This window comes from Eretmochelys imbricata, chromosome 5, assembly GCF_965152235.1.
Source record: "Eretmochelys imbricata isolate rEreImb1 chromosome 5, rEreImb1.hap1, whole genome shotgun sequence".
Classification (NCBI taxonomy): domain Eukaryota; kingdom Metazoa; phylum Chordata; order Testudines; family Cheloniidae; genus Eretmochelys; species Eretmochelys imbricata.
This window is the reverse complement of record NC_135576.1, coordinates 96,707,769-96,729,617: the sequence shown is the minus strand read 5'-3', so window position 1 is coordinate 96,729,617 and position 21,849 is coordinate 96,707,769.

Below are 21,849 nucleotides of genomic sequence, written 5' to 3'. Positions count from 1 at the left end.
TTCTGCTAGGTAACTCACTCTGGGTCAAAGAGGCAAAATTTGAGGAAAGAAACCCATATATATACACACACTACTTGTATTGGAGAGAGACAATTTTCTGAGTGTGGAGAGGAGTTTTGAAAAAAAGGGAAGAGGAGAGAGCCCGGGGATTGGAGGAGGAAATAGCCTGAGTTTTGTGGAGCTGATGGGAAGGGATGGCAGATGGGACCTTGGGAATGGGACTGAGGAGCAAGCAGCAGTGCTGGACCTATTAATTCTAAGGCAGATGAGGAAGAGGAGAGCGAGAGAAGGAAAGAAAAGACTAAGGGCCCTAACTCAGAGGTAGAGTCCACAAGCCACCTTCTTGCTATAGGGAAGAGCATATTTGGCTACAGACTAGCTAACCTAATGAGGAGGGCTATAAACTAGGTTCAGTGGGGCAGGTGACCAAAGCCCACAGGTAAGTCAAAAACATGAAGACCTGGGAGAAGGGTCAGAATCTGGAGGGAGCATGGGCTGTTATAGCAGAAAAAAAAGGGAGAGACAAGACAGAACTTCGGGAGGGAGGGAAATCAAATCAGTATCTTAAATGTCTGTATACTAATGCGAGAAGTGTGGGAAATAAGCAGGAAGGACTTGAAATGCTAGTAAATAAACACAACTATGACATAAATGGCATCACGGAGACTCGGTGGGATAATACGCATGACTGGAATATTGGTGTAGAAGAATACAGCTTGCTCAGGAAGGACAGGCAGGAAAAAAGGGAGGAGGTGTTGCCTTATATATTAAAAATGTATACACTTGGAATTAGATTGAGCTAGAAATAAGAGATAGACTTGTTGAAAGTCTCTGGGTAAGAATAAAAGGGGTAAAAAACAAGGGTGATGTCCGGGTAGGGGTCTACTACAGATGATCAAACCAGGAAGAAGAGGTGGATGAGGCTTTTTTTAAACAACTAACAACATCATCCAAAGCACAGGACTTGGTGGTGATGGAGGACTTCAACTACCCAGATATCTGTTGGGAAAATAACACAGCAGGGCTCAGATTATCCAACAAGTTCTTGGAATGCATTGGAGACAATTTTTTATTTCAGAAGATGGAGAAAGCTGCTAGTGGGGAGGCTGTCCTAGATCTGATTTTGACAAATAGGGAAGCACTGGTTGAGAATTTGAAAGTGGAAGGCAGCTTGGGTGAAAGTGATCATGAAATGGTAGAGTTCACGATTCTAAGGAACGGTAGGAGGGAGAAGAGCACAATAAAGACAATGGATTTCAAGAAGACAGACTTTAGCAAACTCAGGGAGTTGGTAGGTAAAATCCTATGGGAAGCAAATCTAAGGGGAAAAACAATTGAAGACAGCTGGCAGTTTTTCAAAGAGACATTATTAAGGGCACAAGAGCAAACTATCTCATTAGGTAGGAAAGATTGGAAGTATGGCAAGAGACCATCCTGGTTTAACCAGGAGATCTTCAATGATCTAAAACTCAAAAAAGAGTCCTACAAAAAGTGGAAACTCGGTCAAATTACGAAGGATGAATATAAACAAATAGCACAAGTATGTAGGGACAAAATTAGAAAAGCCAAGGCACAAAACGCGATGAAACTAGCAAGGGACATGAAGGGTAACAAGAAAACATTCTACAAATACATTAGAAGCAAGAGGAAGACCAAGGACAGAGTAGGCCCATTACTCAATGAGGAGAGAAAGACAATAACAGAAAATGTGGAAATGGCAGAGGTGCTTAATGACTTCTCTGTTTCGGTTTTCACCAAGACGGTTGGTGGCAATTGGACGTCTAACATAGTGAATGCCAGTGAAAATAAAGTAGGATCAGTCTAAAATAGGGAAAGAACAAGTCAAAAATTACTTAGACAAGTTAGATGACTTCAAATCACCAGGGGCTGATGAAATGCATCCTAAAATACTCAAGGAGCTGACTGAGGAGATATCTGAGCCATTAGCAATTATCTTTGAAAAGTCATGGAAGACTGGAAACATTCCAGAAGACTGGAAAAGGGCAAATATAATGTCCATCTATAAAAGGGAAATAAGGACTACCCAAGGAATTACAGACCTGTCAGCTTAACTTCTGTACCTGGAAAGATAATGGAACAAATAATTAAGCAATCAATTTGCAAACACCTAATTTGTTATACCTTTGTACAAACCAGTACAAAGATAATAAGGTGATAAATAATAGTTGGCATGGATTTGTCAAGAGCAAGTCGTGTCAAACCAACCTGATAGCTTTCTTTGACAGGGTAACAAGCCTTGTGGATAGCGAGGAAGCGGTAGATGTGGTATATCTTGACTTTAGTAAGGCTTTTGATACTGTCTCACATGACCTTCCCATAAACAAACTAGGGAAATACAACCTAGATGGAGCTACTATAAGGTGGGTGCATAACTTGTTGGAAAATTGTTCCCAGAGAGAAGTTATCAGTGGTTCATAGTCATGCTGGAAGGGCATAATGAGTGGGGTCCCGCAGGGATTGGTTCTGGGTCCAGTTCTGTTCTATATCTTCATCAATGATTTAGATCAGTGGTTCTCAAACTTGTTCCGCCGCTTGTGCAGGGAAAGCCCCTGGCGGGCCGGGCCAGTTTGTTTACCTGCTGCGTCCACAGGTTCGGCAGATCATGGCTCCCAGTGAACGCGTTTCGCTGCTCCAGGCCAATGGAGGCTGCTGGAAGCGGCGGCCAATACGTCCCTCGGCCTGCACCACTTCCAGCAGCTCCCATTGGCCTGGAGCAGCAAACCACGGCCACTGGGAACCGCCATCAGCCGAACCTGCAGATGCGGCAGGTAAACAAACCGGCTCGGCCCAACATGGGCTTTCCCTGCACAAGCAGCGGAACAAGTCTGGGAACCACTGCTTTAGATAATGGCATAAAGAGTACACTTATAAAGTTTGCAGACGATACCAAGTTGGGAGGGGTTGCAAGTGCTTTGCAGGATAGGATTATAATTCAAAATGATCTGGACAAACTAGAGAAATGGTCTGAAGTAAATAGGATGAAATTCAATGAGGACAAATGCAAAGTACTCCATATAGGAAGGCACAATCAGTTGCACACATACAAAATGGGAAATGACTGCCGAGGAAGGATTGCTGCAGAAAGGGATCTGGGTCATAGTGGATCACAACTAAATATGAGTCAACAGTGTAACATTGCTGCAAAAAAAGTAAACATCATTCTGGGATGTATTAGCAAGAGTGTTGTAAACGAGACACAAGAAGTAATTCTTCCGCTCTACTCCATGCTGATTAGGCCTCAACTGGTGTATTGTGTGCAGTTCTGGGTGCCACATTTCAGGAAAGATGTGGACATTTGGAGAAAGTCCAGAGAAGAGCAACAAAAATTATTAAAGATCTAGAAAACATGATCTATGAGGGAAGATTGAAAAAATTGGGTTTGTTTAGTCTGGAGAGACTGAGAGGGGACATGATAACAGTTTTCAAGTACATAAAAGGTTGTTACAAGGAGGAGGGAGAAAAATGGTTGTTCTTAACCTCTGAGGCTAGGACAAGAAGCAATGGGCTTAAATTGCAGCAAGTTTAGGTTGGACATTACGAAAAACTTCCTAACTGTCAGGGTGGTTAAGCACTGGAATAAATTGCCTAGGGAGGTGGTGGAATCTTCATCACTGGGGTTTTTAAGAGCAGGATGGACAAACACCTGTCAGGGATGGTATAGATCAGGGGTCGGCAACCTGCGGCACGTGTGCCAATTTTTACTGCCACGCTGCTGCCAGCTGGGGTCCCAGCCGCCAGCCCCGCTCAGCCCACTGCCTGCCTGGGTGAATAGAACCCCAGACCAGCAGCGGGGCTGGCAGCCGGGACCCCAGCTGGCAGGAGCCGATGGACAGAACCCCAGACCGGCAGGGGGCTGAGCGGCTCAGCCCGCCGCCAGTCTGGGGTTCTGTCCGCCGGCCCCACTCAGCCCACTGATGGTCTGGAGTTCTGGCTGCCAGCCCCTTGCCAGCCGGGGTCCCGGCCATCTGCCCCACTCAGTCTGCTGCCAGCCTGGGATACCAGCCACTGGCCCCGCTCACCTTGCTGCTGGTCTGGGGTTCCAGCCACCCAGCCCCCTGCCAGAAGGGGTCCGGGCCTCCGGCCCTGCTCAGCCCTCCTTCCGGCTTGTGGTACCAGCAGCCAGCCCAGGGATCTGCTTCTGGCCTGGGCCCAGCGCTCTGCAGTTCTTATCAAAAATTACACTACAATTAGCTTAAAAACATGAAAACTTAAAAAATTTAAAACTTCATATATTACAGTAATCGTTAAAAAATGTATAATGTTAATAAATACATAGGTTTGATGAAACAAAGTAGTTGTACTTATGTGCCTGTGCTTAATTTGTTTTCGATGATTTACCTTCTAAACAAATCTCGCATGTCTTGCAACCCTGGAAAGGGCATCTCTCATCCCCAGGGGGTGCGTGCACCCCAGGTTAAGAACCACTGCACTAAACTGATAAGATCTGCATTTTAATTTAATTTTAAATGAAGCTTCTTAAACATTTTTAAAACCTTGTTTACTTTACATACAACCATAGTTTAGTTATATAATATAGACTTAGAGAGAGAGACCTTCTAAAAACATTAAAATGTATTACTGGCACGAGAAACCTTAAATTAGAGTGAATAAATGAAGACTAGGCACACCACTTCTGAAAGGTTGCGGACCCCAGTCTAGATAATACTTAGTCCGGCCTTGAGTGCAGGGGATTGAATTAGATGACATCTCGAGGTCCCTTCCAATTCTATGATTCCTGGTCCTGGAAAGAAGGGAAAGAAGCAGGGAAAGAAGCAGGCATTCCATACTCTCTTCAGGGAACTAAAAGATGGATTGGAGAGCCAGACTCAGCAGAGGCATGTCCTTCCAATTTCTGTGAAGGCCACCATGACCCTTGGAATCCTTTGAGACACTGTGTAGTCAGTTACCTGCATATACTTCCCTAGATTAATTCTTTAAGCATTTCCCTGTAGGATCAGTGAATGTATCCATTGTCCAAGGGACAAAGAGAAGTAACAGCAAACCATGCAGGCGGTCTATACAATGGCATAGTTCCTGTTTGTCCTGGGTATCATGTCCCCCTGAAGCCACCCAAGTAATAAAATGCTGCTTACAAAAAAGAAAATTCACCTACTTCTTGTCTATAATAGCAGTTTACAATTTCAAGCAGATGTTCACATATGCAGCAGCCTAGTATCTGGGATCCTGTCATGACTCCTTCATACTCAGGCACTCTGGTCTGGTAGAGGGCACTGAGATTATTTGTACTATACACATAATCATAATATACCTAACCTAAGTAACCACTGTCATTGCAGACAAGGATGATCTCCTCTCTTCTAGTGTCACCACAGAATGGAGATAAGTAATTGCTATTGAGTAATCACTGCACCGGGGACAATGTAAGGATAAAGGTTTGCAAATGCACAGCACCTAGTTTAAACAAGCACAACACATTCCTGGGGAACCGTAAAGCACCACCTAGTTGTTTAGAATAGTTGAAGATCATGGGATCCTAAATTAAAGGAAAAATGCATCCAATGAAGTGAGCTGTAGCTCACAAAAGCTTATGCTCAAATAAATTGGTTAGTCTCTAAGGTTCCACAAGTCCTCCTTTTCTTTTTGCAGATACAGACTAACACGGCTGCTACTCTGAAACCAGGAAAAAGGCAGTAAGCTCTGGCCCCTGTCACCCCCACCCCCTCTTTTCAAGACACTTCTTAGCGTGTTCACTAGTAAATGAGGTCCTGCTAAGGCAGTGAGTGTGTTGTGTGAACAAGTTTCAGCACCAATGCAGCAGAGGCAAGGGACCAAAAAGTGCAAAAACACTGTGAAGAGCTGAGACGTGAGCTGTCTAAAACACTGTTCATTTTTATGATCAGTTATTTGTCTGTATTTGGATAAATCTCTGGTAGTTTCCTGAATAAGACAGTGCCAGTACTATAGTGTATCTCAAGGGTGGGCAAACTTTTTGGCCCACGGGCCACATCAGGAGTGCGAAACAGTATGGAGGGCCAGGTAGGGAAGGCTGTGCCTCCCCAAACAGCCTGGCCCGCACCCCATATCCGCCCCCTGACTTCCCCCCTCAGAACCCCTGACCCATCCAAAACCAGCCCCCCCCCCCGCTCCTTGTCCCGTGACCTCTCCCTCTCGGGACCCCCGTCTCCTAATCGCCCCCCCAGGACCCCACCCTTACCCAACCCTGCCTGCTCCCTGTCCCCTGACTGCCCCAACCCCTATCCGCACCCCTGCCCCCTGACAGGCCCCCTGGGACCCCCGACCCATCCATTCCTCCCCCACTCCTTGTCCCCTGACCGTCCCCTTTCAGGACCCCACCCCTAACTGCTCCCCCAGGACCCCACCCCTTATCCAACACCCCCTGCTCCCTGTCTTCTGACCGCCCCGCCCCCCCCGGAACCTCCACTCCATCCAACCGCCCCCTGTCCCCTGACTGCCCCCCAGGACCTCCTCCCCCTACCTCCATCCCCTTACCCTTACCAGGCTGCTCAGAGTGGCAGGACAGGCTTATCTGAAAGCCTGGGAGGTGGGCGGGCACAAGTCACGCTGCCCCCGTGCTGCGCTGAGGCTGCAGGGGAGGAGGTACAGCGGGGGAGGGGATGGTGACTAGCCTCCCCGGCCAGGAGCTCAAGAGCCGGGCAAGACGGTCCTGTGGGCCGGATGTGGCCCGCAGGCCGTAGTTTGCCCACCCCTGCTCAAGATTGCCACCAATATGTCTTTTTCATTTTTGGTCCTATTGTTTTACATAAGGGAGAGTCACATTTTTCACTGAAATAGCAGAGATTTTTCTTTCACACGGAATCAAGTTGCTCAATGAAGACAGTAGTCTCATCAACGGCTGTTGACATTTGAAATTGACAGGAGGGAGAGAAAACTTTAAATACACATAAACTAATGGAGCTAGCAGCAGCATTTGAGAAACCCTTAACCTAAGAGCCTGCTGTTAGGTGTAATAATCCCAATTTGTTATTGAGAAAAGAGTACAGGAGTCACCTGAAGAAAGAGGATTCATATTTTCTTCTAGGCATGTCCTTTCTTAGCATGCTGTTTAAAGACTCAACTGTATAAAACAGGATTGACATTATGTAATTACTTGCCTTTTACACTGTGCTAACTTAATTTGCTTTTGGTTCCCAGGTATTTAAAAGACCATTATTTTCCCATCAGACTTTACTGTCTGCCAATTAAAGCATTAGATCGATGAGGTGGAGAGAGAACTTTGTTATAAAAGGTTTCAGGTAGACATATTGAAAACATCTGTTTTTCATTGCTCAATTTTTTGCAATTTTACTGGTTAATTATAACAGCTTCTCTGACATTTTTTTTTCCCAATTTTGTTCTCCAAAGCAAAATGTTTGAGACTTAATAACTGTTTTGCTTAGCAACCTTAAGTGGAACAGTAAGAGCAATGGGAATTGAGTCCAACAGCTGCAGCTGTTTTTTAAGTCCCTTTTGCCCTCTTGGATGTACCTACTAATGTTACACCCAATAAGCGCACATTATTGTGGGCTGCAACTGTGACATGGCTTTGTACTTGGTTTCTGGAATTATTGTGTTTCCCAGTGCCTTGCTGGATACTTTTCAGTGGGCCAATATTACAGCTTCCACTGGATCTTTTGAGTTGCATGATCGGAAATCGTTAGTGTCCAAGAAAACATTAAGCTGGGGTTGGATAATAAGTAAGATATAACCATCTGAAATGAAAATGTATGTGCTGTCCCTTGTTATCCACTGTCATTTTAAGTAATAAGAGCTATGTTAGTAAGGTCTTTCTTTCTTGCACGGTACTTTGAATTCAGGTCATTTTCCTTCTCTCTGTGTAGTTATGGGAAATGACTGCACTTTTGAGGTGCAGAAAATTATAGCAATTGCATTATGCATGAGAACTGTGGAAAGGGATAGCCAGTAAAAAGATGTATACATTTTCTTTTCTCAAAAAGAGCATTTTAAATGAAAAGAATAATGGATAAAAGGTCACTATTAGCAGACTAAGGTTTACTATACCATTAACACATTTTAATTGAGATGCCATTTTTGACAATTATAATATGAATATAGTGCAGCATTTAAGAGTACAGTGGAAGTATCTTAGTACTTTACTTTGATAAAATATGATTGTTCTACTGTAACCTTCATTTAACTTTTTCTAACAAATTATGTTCTCATTTTCAGGACCTAGAAAGGAATGTCTTGTACTTTCAATTAGGGATCACACAAGTATCAGAATTAGAAATCTAGAGAACAGTATTTTTGATTATGCCATCCTCTTTGGATTCTTGCATTTTATCATCTACCATATCTCATTAGGAGATGCCAAATTTGCATCTAATTATTTTATTAGCTTCATCAGAGGATATGTCTTTTATCCCGTCCAAGAACAATCAAAACTTAGCATGGATAAAGAATTGCAGGCATTCATTGTGTAGGCAAAGTACATTTCCTTCAGTAAACTTGCACTTTCCAGTCTGGATGATCTAAGACATATCTGGAAACATGTATATTTGCCTATCAGGAAAATGCACTATTTTTTTCTTGACAACTTTCATGGACTCTGTCCTAAGTTAAGATGTACAAAATCATATCTTCCCATCCCTTTTTAAAATAAAATTCATCTCTAATTCCTTGAAGATGGTATCTATAAAACTTTTTCCACCCAAAAGGGATATCAGATGTCACCTCCATGAAAAAATTCCAGTAACACTTAGGTTCTGTCAGTGGTCTCTGCACCCTCCAGTCTTACTTTCAGTTTACACTTTCTGACTTCCAGTTTCCTGTAAATCAGATGAGCTTTCCTTACATAAGACTTCTGATAAAGCCATTACACTTTAATACTATGTGGCAGGAAATTGTGTTGCTGATTCAGTGGGTGGTAACTTAAAAGACTTACCATTACTCCGGAGTCCTGAGAAGGGGGCATGGCCTCCATTGGAAGGGGCGTGGCCTCCACTGGAAGAGGTGGGCCGGGCCCTTTAAATCAAGATTTAAAGGCCCCAGGGCTCCGGCTGTGGCTGGGAGCCCCGGGACCTTTAAATCACCCCCAGAGCTACCAGCTGCAGAGGCGGCTGGGAGCCCTGGGGCTCTTGGGCAATTTAAAGGGAGCCCTTTAAATAACTGCCAGAGCCCTGCCGCCGCTACCCCGGGGCTCCGGCAGCGGGGTTTGGACAGCGCTTTAAAGGGCCCCCCAAACCCCGCTGCCAGAGCCCCTGGGATAGCGGCAGGGCTCCGGAGGTGCTTTAAAGAGCCTGGGGCTCTGGCTGCTGCAGAGAGCGCAGGGCTCTTTAAAGCGCCAGTCTGGGGGAAGCCAGTCTGGTCCAGCATGGCATACTGGCTCTTGCCGGTACGCCGGACCGGACCGGACCGGCTTACTTTCACCTCTGCCTGTACCCCTTGTGGCCATTAGAGAGTCCATGACTCATTTTGCAAGAGTAGGGGCTTTAGCCCTTGAGTCCTAGCCACACCTGAATTTGGGTAGTTTCATTCCACCTAACTAACTAAATATCCCATGAGGTTTCAATACACAGAGTAACTTTTATTTCCTGTCTTGAGCTGCTGTGTGGTGTATCTGATGGTATTAAATAGCTACCTTAATCCATCCCAGAGATGGCAGCATTTCTGTGTTGGTTGCAGTGATTTCCAAATATTACCCTATAGCTTGTAAAGTGCTTTGTGATCTTTTGGGCTGACCAGCATTATGTCAGCATAAGATTTTATTATTATTTTACTACTTAGAATTTATCTCTGTTTTCATATAGCTTCATGTTGAGTTTGGGTTTTAATTATGTGCATTGCAGCTAGCTTGTTCCATGAGCATTTTTATAAAAGGATGAACCATTTTCTGTGATTGCTGCAGAGATATTCAGTGAACTGCCCTCCTTCCCTCCAATGCCAATCCCTGTCCAGACAGATTAATTCAGATATCTCAGTAGGGATGCCCCATCAGTTGATTTTTTTCACTTATAGGGCATCCTTCTCTTCTGTTAGACTGACATTCCAACAGGACCCCTGCACAAAAGACCTCATGAGGAGGGGGAATAAAACTCCCAATGGCAACAAACTGAAAAACTTCTGATGGAACATAAGAATTGTCAGACCCAACGTCCATCTAGTTCAGTATCTTGTCTCTGACAGTGGCTGGCACCAGATGTTTCAGAGGAAGGTGTAAGAACCCCACAGCAGGCAGATGTGGGGTAATCTCTCCCCCATATTAGGTCTCATCCTGGTCTCTAATATTTAGAGCCTGGCTTAAGCCCTGAAGTAGGAGGTTTAAAAGAAAAAGTCCTCTTACTGATTACATGAAAATTCAACCCGAGAAGTGGTGGCTACCCTGAAATTCATTTTTAAGTCTTCTACTGAATATGATTTATACAGTATAACAGCAGCACTACTGATTCACTATTTATCCCAGAAAGAGGATACATCATCCTGCATACTAGTCTTATTCCTAAAATTTTAAGGTGAGATTAATAAAAGGGATTTCCCAACTCATAGGCCCCCTGCTGCCTAGTGGAATTCATAGCCCTCAGTTAGGCATCCAGGTGCCCCAGACAATGCATAGGGAAAGTTAGGCACCTAAAAAATAAATTCACAGAAGTCAACATGCTGAGTGAGGAGCCGCCTAAATTAACCAGTAGGAAACACCGAGGAGAGGAGCATGGCCTAAGCTCCACTCCTCAAAGGAAATTAGATGCTTAAATCTGGATTGAAGGAAGGTGGCTCCCTTCACTCAAGTTGCACAGCTATGGACTGTCTCCTGAAGTTAGGTGCCCAAACCAGATAAAAGCCCTTTCTCAATAAAAAACAAGGAAGAGGAGCAGGTGGTGGTAACAGTGCCACCCCTCCCTTTACCAAAGAGCCCAGCGGTGAGAGCACTCACCCATGATGCAGGAGACCCAGGTTCAAACGCCTTCTTCGCTTGATGTAGAGCAAGGACTTGAACCCAGCTCTCCCCTTATGACTGCATCAGCCACTGGGCTATAGGGTATTCTAGGGTGGGCATCTCTCAGTCACTCTGTTGAAACTGTTCCACTCTGTATAAATAGTTAAATATTCTTTGAGCCAGAGAGAGAAAAAAAGGAATAATGCTATTACCCAGGGATAAGGGCACTCACCTGGGCACGTGGGGGAAGACCTCCGTTCCAGTCCCTACTCCAGTGACACTTCAAGTAGTTCTTACAAAAGAACAACTCCAACAAGAGAGATAGACATGGCTCTACTCTACAGTACCATATAGCCCAGTGATCAAGGCAGTCAGCTAAGTCCCTGCTCCACATCAGGAAAAGGAGGGATTTGAACCTGGGTCTCCCCTGTCCTGATGACTGTGCTAAGCACTGGGCTATTGGGCTGAATGGGGGTAGTACCCCCTGTTTTGCAGAGATGGAGGGGTGCTCTGAGCACACCTACTGTGTTGGGACCCAGAGGTGAAACAGATGGGGGAATGCCTAGATATTGAATCCCACCACGACTTAGGCATGAGTTAGGTGCCTAGCAATTTGGCAGTGTCAGGACTGAGGTGGCTGAGGTGCATGTGCCATGGGGCAGAAATTTAGCCCTCGGCGTCATTACCAGGGAAACTTAGATGCTTCCAGGATTAGGGAGTAGCTGAGCAGGGGTTTTGTGAATTGCAGTGGTGCCTAAATATTGGACTGAAGCACCTACAAGGACTGTTAGATGCCTCAGCCTTCCTTTTTAATCTATTTTACTATTTAGTCATTACTGAGAACATAACAGGGTAGATTTTCAAAGTACCTTGTGTGTCTAATTCCCATCAGTGGGAGTGAGGTACCTAAATAACATTTTTGCCTTTTAAACTCTACTCCAATTTCACTGTGTACTCAAAGCATAAAACCCGTAAAGTCGCCTTTAGAGGAGTGGATAGCTTGGGGAGCTGGTAATGGGTAAAGTAATTTTCACCTCTGTGTTAAAAGTCAAATATAGAAATGTTCACCTCTTCATTATCAGCTGAAATACAACACAGGAGACTAGTGAGTAAAAGAAACCACAGAAAATAGGATTGCTGTTTATCCTGGCTTTTGCAGGATCCTCCTAATTTTGAACATAACAATCCCACATAAGTGTCCCAAAACATCTTTTAGGGCATGACGGAAGTTGAAATGGAAGCCTCGACATACCATTTTTAATCACTGATTACAGATGAGTTTTGTCTTGTAAAATTGGTGGATTTAATTGACCAAATTACTTTGAGCTGCGATCTTGTTAGTTCTGATGATTAGTGAGGTAAGAGTACTCAGAAACTCTTGAGTACAAGCAGTTGATGATTCATTAGGAGGCAGTTCTCCAGTTAGAAACCCTGGCTGCCACACTGCAAGGTCTTAACCAATGCCTGAGCAAGGTGTTAGGACACAGGGTTGTTGGGATGCTGTGTTTTGAAAGAGAGAGAGGGAGAAAAAATCCCAACCATTTTTATTCATGAAAGACACACAGCCCTTTTTATAGAGGATGGTTGTTAGCTCCCATGTGCTCCTCAGATTCCAGTTTAAATAATTACATCTGGCCTATTTAAATTCCCCTGGCGGGTGCAATTGGATATGGAATGTTTCTTCTCTTCTTGTCCTAGACTGTTTGTGTTGTGTTTTGCTGTGCACTATTAAACAATCCTCATTCTCCTCTCGAGAAGTGGCTGCTTTTCAGCAATGACTGAAGTGATTATATATTTTGTAATACATAAGGGCTTGATCCTGTACATTGCAGTAGAGTCAGGACTGTTGCACATATAAGTGCAAGCTATGAAATGATGAACAGGAAAAGAAGCCCAGAGAAAACAGATCCTACGTTAATGAGAGAGCTGCAGCGCAGCTGACAAGTTCTTCTTTTCTCATAACAGGAGTAAGGTCAGAGATAATTCCCTATTGTAGTTATATTCCTCACTGTTGTGCTGAGGACCACACATAAGCTTATGTATCCTCAGACAAGCCCTTCTGCCTGCATATAGACACTACCTGTTTTATACCATGGGCTGTTGAGAATAGACGGAACATCTTCTCAGTGTGGAGGTCTACATTTAGTCCCAGATGCACAGAGGTATTTAGGCTCCTAACTTCCATTGATTTCAACAGAAGAAAGGAGTCTAAATATCTTTGTGGATCTGGACTATGCTTACCCTTATTTCAGCCGAAACATAGCGTCTGCTCACACTGGCATTGGAGCACAACTCCCTTTCATGCCTTCCTGTGCACTGCACAAGGACATCCATGGTCAAGAGAGTTGTGCAAATAAATAATTTTGGGGGTTTCTGTCAATTCCAAAAAAAACGGGGGGGGGGGGGGGGGAGGAAATTGGTTCAGTTTGAACAACAATTTTGGAATTTTCAGTGAATTGAAAAAGTTGAAAAAAAATTATTTTGGGGTATTTTTAACCTTTAAAAGGGTAAAAGGAAATGAAGGTCTAGATAATGAAAACTAGGAGGTCCAGGAGGCACTGCATCCATCTTTTGCCCCCATAGCCATTGGCCCAGTACTTACGGCATTCTCCTGGGATATGAGACGCCCAGGTCCAAATCCCTGCTCTGAAGTGGGGATTCAACTCCCATTTTGCAAATGTCACCTAAATTGCCTTGTGAATCTAGCCTGAAAAGCTGACTTGTTCTGATAACAATTTGATGTGTTTCAATATTTCTGAATTTTTTTTTATTGAAATAATTTGCCAAAATTGACACAAATTTGCAAAATGTTTTGGTCGACCAGAACCTTCATCTTTCAGCAAAAAAAAAGTTTCAGATGAAAAATTTCACTCGTGCCAGAAGTTATATATTTTGTGAAATGTTCTGAGATCCTGTCAGATGAGAACACTACAATAATAGCACATTATTACGATTGTTTCTAGCTCCCAAGAAATTAAGTTTATTTCTCAGACAACAGCAGAGATCTTTAATTTTTTTCTTATTTAAAAATACTGACCTCGGCATGTATTATTTACGTGCAGCATTCTGAAACAGAAGCCTTTGCGGGAGTTTAGAAGAATGACTTAAACACGGATGCACTCTTTTTGTCAAAGAGCGCAGTCCTCACCTTTGGGAGTGCCAGTAAGTGCTGACAGAGCAGTTAAAGCATAGTTCTGGCCTTGTTGTTTTAGAAAGGTTTAATGTATTTTGTATTATTAATGAGCACGAGATTCAAGATTAGAAACCCAGTACTGATGTTTTCTTTGCAGCTGACCTTGCAATGTGGCAGCCAGTGGTCTTATTTTTGAAAACTAGCTTGAGAATTAACATATTACCAAAAAGCACCTTTAATATAAGGCACAGGTTTCCCCCTCCCTTTTGCACCCTTCACATTGACATTCTGTAGAAAATGTTATTCATGCAAATAGAATAATGTCCACATTGTTTCAAGATGCCTACTTAAATAATTTTGTTGTGTCTCTCATTTCGTACATTTTGGCTTAGCAGACAGAGAGGGATTTCTTATAAATACAATCAGCACCCAGTGGCCACTGTTAACTAGGTAATATTCACCCACAGTACTGCTTATACTTTAATGGGAAATAGCAAAGGTCTCTGACTCAACTATGCAGTAACACAGGGGTATGTTGACTTTGTAATGGCGACTACTGTTCATTGATAGATAAGACTTGTAAGGCTTTCTGTGTGCATGCTTTACTAAATTGCATGTAATTCGGGAATTTTATAATGGATTTTATTTAGGAGCCAGAGTTCAGTAATTTTACTTCACAATTAAAATATTTGAACACAGTGAAGAGGTTTCAGTTCAGATATAATAGTGATTCTCAAACTTTTTTTACCACTGACCCCCTTTCACATAGCAAGCCTCTGAGTGCAACCCCCTCCCCCCCCCATCAATTAAAATGCTTTTTTATATATTTAACATCATTATAAATGCTGGAGGCAAAGTGGGGTTTGGGGTGGAGGCTGACAGCTCACGACCCCACATGTAAGAACCTTGCGACCCCCTGAGGGGTCTTGACACCCAGTTTGAGAACCCCTGAGATATAATGTAAAATATGGACCGTATAAGTTACATTAAGACCTACATTTCATATTAACACATTCTTGCATACATGTTTCACTGAGATACTTGCTTTATTCACAAATTAGTCTAAACCTTCTAGTTTTGTTATGCTTTTCTCTGCAGCTTGAGGCAAACACACTGCTATTCCTAGCAGATCACCCAGTGCCAGTGACTGCCTTCAGCAATTCAAGGCAACCTGTTGGATTGTTAGCTCTACAGTTCAAGTGGTTGGACCTGTTAGTAGTTTAGATTATACCACTTTCCCTTTTTTTATTGCCAAGAGTCATCAATAGCATTTTCTTGTTGGACACTTTTATTGTCTTCTCAGGCCCTGATCACTTGTAAACTTCCTTGGCAGATCGGTTCTCAGTATCCCTCCATGTGTCAAGAATTGATAGTTCTGCTATTCCAGAAAGCCGGAGTTTATAGTGGAGGCACAGTGGAGGTCCTGCTTTACAGATATCCATCCCCAGAATCCTTAGAAAGATCAAGATAACACTATGACATTTCTTTGGGAAAAGGAGGCATTTACATATATCCTAACTGTGAAGGTGTCCTCCCAACCCAGAGGACAAGAATAGAAAAAATGACTAACTTATATCCCTTACAGGCACAGATGGATGGTGATGCCTCATACTAAACAGTATGTCTTGATTTTATAGAAATGATATTATAAGGCATTATACGGGGCCACTGCGACTGCTTCCCTTCTGCAACTTACCAAAGCCCAGGATCTGCAATTCTAATTGATTTTATCCTGTAAAAGCAAAGACGTCCTCTGCTTGGTAGCCAAGCTACATAATACGTGCTCAGAGCATCAGGCCAAAAGAGAATAATATGGATTGACATGTTAGACATGAAAGCAGCCTTCAAAGCTTTCCTGGTTTTCAGAAGGTGACTCATGAAAAAGAAAGAGTTTATTGGCCAACCTCACTGTGGTCAAAAATATCTAAGGGATCACCAATCACTTAAAAGTGGAACTCAGCACATAAGTTGGCAAATTTCCGATGTACCAAATACATTGGAAGATGTCTAAATTTGGATTTTACTTTCCTAGGTTAACTCATTTTCAGAACTATGATTTCTTGTGTACCCATGACAGAGTGGGAGTGAGTGCTACATTTAGGTTAAACCTAACAAGAATTCCAGCTACAGCTCTCCAGTCACAACCAGAAGATCTCCAATCATTACACTGTTATAGAGACTGTCAGAGAGTACCAATGTGTGCTGTTCTTTAGAAGTCAATCAGATCTCTGTTGTGTATATTTCCTCATTACTAATGATTGCAAAGATATTAGAAAAATGCAGTTGCATGGCTGGGAAAATTTACTGATTCCACAGGAACGTAAGAATTGCCAGACTGGATCAGATGCAAGGTTAGTCTAGCAGCCTGTCTTTGACAGTAGTCAATACCAGATGCTTCAGAGGAAGGTATAAGAACGCAACGGTGGGCAGATATGGGATAATCTTCCCCCCACATTAAGTCTCATCCTGGTCTCTAATTGTTAGAGATTGGTTTAAATACTTAAGCATGAGGTTTGGTATCTCTTCCAAAAAAATTATTATGATTAATTATAGTCACTGTAGATATTCTTGTTATCCATACAATTGTCCAATACCTTTTTGAATCTTGCTAAGTTCCTGGCCTCACTAGCATGAGGAAGCCCAGCATCCAAAAAGTTGTGATGCAATGAGTTCCACAGTCTAATTATGTGTTGAATGAAAAATATTTCCATATTGTAAAAGGGGATGAGGTTTCCTGAATTGGTGGACTTGGCCATAAATGTTCCTTTAGAGATTTCAAAGAGCCTGACATCATTTTTCAGGAGACAGATTTTTACCAAGAGCAGCCTGTCACTCACTGCTTGGAAAGTGAAATGGAAGCAGTGAGGCAAAAAGGTCATCCGGACATTGCAAGTTTCCAGCAAAACGTCTAATAATAGAGCATACTAAAAATCGGAGGTCAGCTTTTTTCAATTGGTTCAGTTTAGAAGATACTGTTTTCTACATGTCCTTGATTTTCTTCTTCTTTGGTATGGATAACTTTCTAGCTCACAGAGTTCTTAAAGTGGTGGTTTTCTGTGCTATTAGAAGTCATATTGCAGGGGAAAGTCTCTCTACTTACTCTAATGTTGTAAGGTTCTTCAGAGACACTTCCTTTCTCTTCATAAAGGCAAAGGCTCTGTTACCATCTTTGAATTCTTTGAACTTAAATGCACTGCTCAGTGGACCAACAGACCTTTAATCTCTCTCTCTCCCCGCCCCCGTTCTAGAGGGTTTATTTTCACAAGGTCCAAGAGAGAACTGGGGGCAATGTCTTGTGCTCATCCTTTTGTTGAGATCCCCCATATATAGTAATCCCAATGAAAGTGCCTGTATTCATTCTGTATACATTAGTATTGATTTTCATTGAAACCAGGAGGCAGTGTCACAATTTCTGTATTTTAAACCTGTGAACAGAATTTAATTCATATTGGCGAAATGTCCCCAAGGCCATGGAGACTTAGATTTACAGATCACAAACGTCAGAATGGCAGAGAGACTATTCTTTGTATTCTGTATGCACAAGGGAGGAAGCCCAGCATCCAAAAAGTTATTTACAAGGTGGATCAGAGCCTGCATGGCTGAAGTATATAAAGCAAAAAAGAGTAAGCCTGCAGGTTCATCTGATCACATTCCCCAAGGACAATACCTACTTCCTACAATGAAAGAGTAGAAGCTTCTTCTTTGAAATTGTGCAGGGCCACAACCTAGAAGCTGTTGCTCGATTTCCTATGGCACTGTCAGTAAAACCCGGGGGGGTTACAGCATATGCAGCTTTCAAAAGAAGAGCTCTGCAGTCAGCTGCACTTTTTACAAAGTTCTAGTCTTTTCTTTAGTCTACTATAATGACTGATGTAGGAATAATTGAGAAGATAGGACCAGATCCTCAGATAGTGTTAACTGGCACAGCTCCATTGACTTCAGTGGAACTATGCCAGTTTACATCAAGTCAGGAGCTGGCCATATAGAATTTATTCTTATGTGTAGTTATACTTTTTCAACCCTCCTTCTCCTAAAAGAGTTGGATGTATTTTCATAAAATAGAAGAAATGCATTTTGAGAAAAAAGTTCCACTCTGGATACATTCGGGGCTTGATCTTAAAATATTGGTGCACTGATAGGGGTGTGTGGATAGCAATAAATGCAAGCTGCTACTCTCCTTTAATCTCACCATTTAGAGCTGTCTCTAAAGCTTGGGCCAGATTGGCCTCAGTTAAGATGAACCATCTCACGTAGAACAACTGAAATGTTTTAAGTTATAAAAACGTATGCAGGGTTGCAGTAATCACCATAGTCTGAAATCAACACACCAGAGTATGGACAACACCCTCAGTTTCCACTCAGCCCTATGCAGGATCAGTTCCTTTGTCATCAGATTTAATCAGATCTATTTCAAACTGTATATTTGTTTGATTTTTGCCTTTAAATCCAGCCCTGCATTTTTATCATTCGAAATATCAATATTTACTTCTGGAGGCAAGGAGGCTATCACAGGATTGAAAGTTCCCTCTCCTTTTCTTTGCTCTACACTGATCATGTAATAATTAGCCTGTGAGTCCCTCATGCATTTCGTGCACAAGTCTTAGCGACTAGTTACAAAAAAAAAATAAAGTGTAAAGCTAATTTCATAGAATTTAAGTCACCTACATGTGGAATAGATGCAAATATAAAGATTTTACTGTTTATTGCTTTCAAAATCTGCAATCTCAAAAAAAAACCTGGAGTACCTGATAGATTCTCTCTTTTAATGCCTATGACTTTTGAGGATCAAATTTGTATTATGGTATAATAGCTGGTATCATTATATTTCCAACCAATATACTATAGTGTTGGTTGTTCTTGTAGTTTCTTTTCTTTTTCAGCTAGTAAGGAATATATGTCAACTTTTTATTCTCTCTCACTCTCTTCCCCCTCCCAGCTGAAACTTGACGTTTACCTCCATATATTAGAAGAAAATACAGAGCAAATCATGGTTCAAGAACAACTGAAAGGGCATTCATAGATAAGACTGTATTCCACCGTTTAAAGTGATTATGCATAGAGCAGCAGATATAAAATGCCATGAAACATATGAAAAACACTCTTCATTTTAATTCCTTGACCTTTTTCAGAGAAGTTTTCACATAAAAGAATACCCTTTTCTCCTTCATTGAACAATACTACTTCATCTTAACTGCCAACCTGGCAATATTGCACATGGGGAATTTTTTTCACAAACATCCAAAAATGTTTTTTTCTTGGTTCCCTTGTGTCTAATGTGTAAAAGATGCGTGAGTCCTTGACATTCATGCAATAACTACTGTGCAGTAGTTTGATCATTTAGGTAAGTACTTTTTCAGCTCAAAATGGAGGTAGCAGTGGAACTTCAGGGATTTTGGAGCTCACATAACTCTGTACTAAGAGAATTGGAGTTCCAGTGGGCCAGTCCATATTTGTTGAGCTTCTGTAACGGTGTCCTCAACGTACATTTTCAGGAATAATAGAATAATTCATTTCCGGAAATGTTACCTACTGTAGTTTCATCTTTCTTGAAATAACGTTATAGTCATATATTTATTTTCAAAAGCTGCGGTTCAAGTATTGCCAACTTTTCTAGAAATAGAACATCATTACCAAATTCAAGTTGACTATTAATATTTGGGGCCAAATTCTGCCTTCACTGATGCCCATCGAAATCAAGAAGTTACTCTTCCTGTAAATACTGTATAAATAGATCCTGCATTCCTTGCACACCAAAAATTCCCATTGAAACCAATGGGACTTCTGAGTACACAAGAGATGGATAAGTGGATTTGAAATCTAGCATATCAGTAATTGAAACTCTGCACCAATTGGAAGTTAAATTCTGTGTAATATTTGGTGACAATCTATTGATTTCCTTATGACTTACGCAGAACCAATTCTTACTGAAACAAATTAGAGAGGAAAAAATGAAAACAGCTTCTATGTTGTTCATTTCTTTTGGCCATTTCGTTGATCCATGTACTTATATGGGAGAAACATGGTGGGTTTAATATGAAACAGTGAGCCATAGAAATCTCCTTCTGCGATCACTCATTCAGCAGTATGAAATGCTGTTGCAACAGAAGGGAAATTATACACCAATTATTTATCAAATAATCAGGAAAAATTATGCCCTGCAACATCAAAGGCTTGCATTTTATGAAATAATAGAGCTAGGGCTATCCCTATTCTTTTAGTATGCAAGACTGCCTCTTGAGGGTTTTTTATTCATCTGAAATGCGGTATGCCCAGTGTTTTGGAATAAGAAATGAAGCTGCTGCTTATTTAGGATTATAACCTACAGTATAAGAAGTAGCCTGTGTTACTGAATCTAAGCAAGATCACATGAAAAATAGCCGGAGGCTGTTAGTGAAGATTTAAATTAATTATTATTGGTAATTAACTCACTGCTGTTGCTCAATGCAATGATAAAAATAATATACAATAAAAACATTGTTTTTTATTAGCGACTCTAACTTTCCATAGACTAAATCGTCATTGGAAAAAATATTTAACAGGGTGACATGTTCTTATGCATTCCCCCCCCCCCCATATTTTCCCTTAACTTTCTATATTTTTCCTTATTTTGATAAACTTTTGGAACTCCTCTTAATGTTTTCTCATTTGTCAATTTCTCCTTTAAATTCCTCAACAATTGTATCAAACTCATACAGATTTTCAAAGTAAAGTGTATGTGACATCTCATGGGGTCCAAATGCAATAGATGGCGAGAAACAGAAGTGGCAAATTAACCTTTTAGCTTCAAACACAGGTCGGAGTGCATTATTTTACATGATGGTTTTATTACGTGTATTAATATGGCATCTGCAACATGCCATTCAAATCTAGTCCTCTGTTTCACATATCAGACTGAATGAATGATTTCTGATGTTAGGACAAGGCTGAGATTTGTCTATATATCTTTCTAAAAAGCATTAGTTTAAAAAAACTGCAGGTAAATAAGAAACAGGATTTTCCATTCTACATAAAAATGGTATCAACCTTTCCCATCCCTCATTCCCTCACCCAGTCTCTCACCGTTTCTTAATGAAATGGAACAGTCTAGGCCTTTAACACTTCTTTCATTTAATCTTGCTAATGCAGTCTGTTAAGATTCCAGTTTTGCAGCAGCATAGGTGGAGTAGCCAGTAAGTAGAGTAGTAGAAAGAATACTATTCTGTATTTAGGCTTTATATTTATTTGCATCAAAATGTCTGATAATCAACTCAGAATAAAAACTGATGCAATTGGTGAGTTCAAACTTTTTTCTTCTTCCATTCTTTGGTAATATGAGGTGTTCACATGAAGAATACATGGAAAATATTAATCAAGTTGGGCCAAATATATACTCAACTTGGAGTTTTACTTAGACTGTATATTACCCAGTGAGTTAAAAGATACCAAATTAAATTGGGAAGTTGACAGATAGCCAGAAAGCAGACTTTGCAACAGATGCAAATCCATGAGCTATCTCTGGCTGATTTACTACCTTTGAAAAGAAGGTACAGTGAAATTAAATAAAAATATGTCAAACTGAAAATCTATAGATAATGATCAAAAATATGACCAAATACAGAAAAACATGAGAGTGGATCTAAAGTGGGAAGTCTAGCTGATTTCAGAAAAACTTTCTGTCAGCCTGAAATCTTTGTTATTGTTTATTTGTTGTAGTGTTGCTTTAGCTGTAACAGTTTTGCTTTGTGGAAGATGTGCTGTGCATATATGATACTGGATAGTTAATGCAGGGTCTAATCCAAATCCCAATGAAAGTCAATGGAAGTTCTTTCCATTAACTTCAATA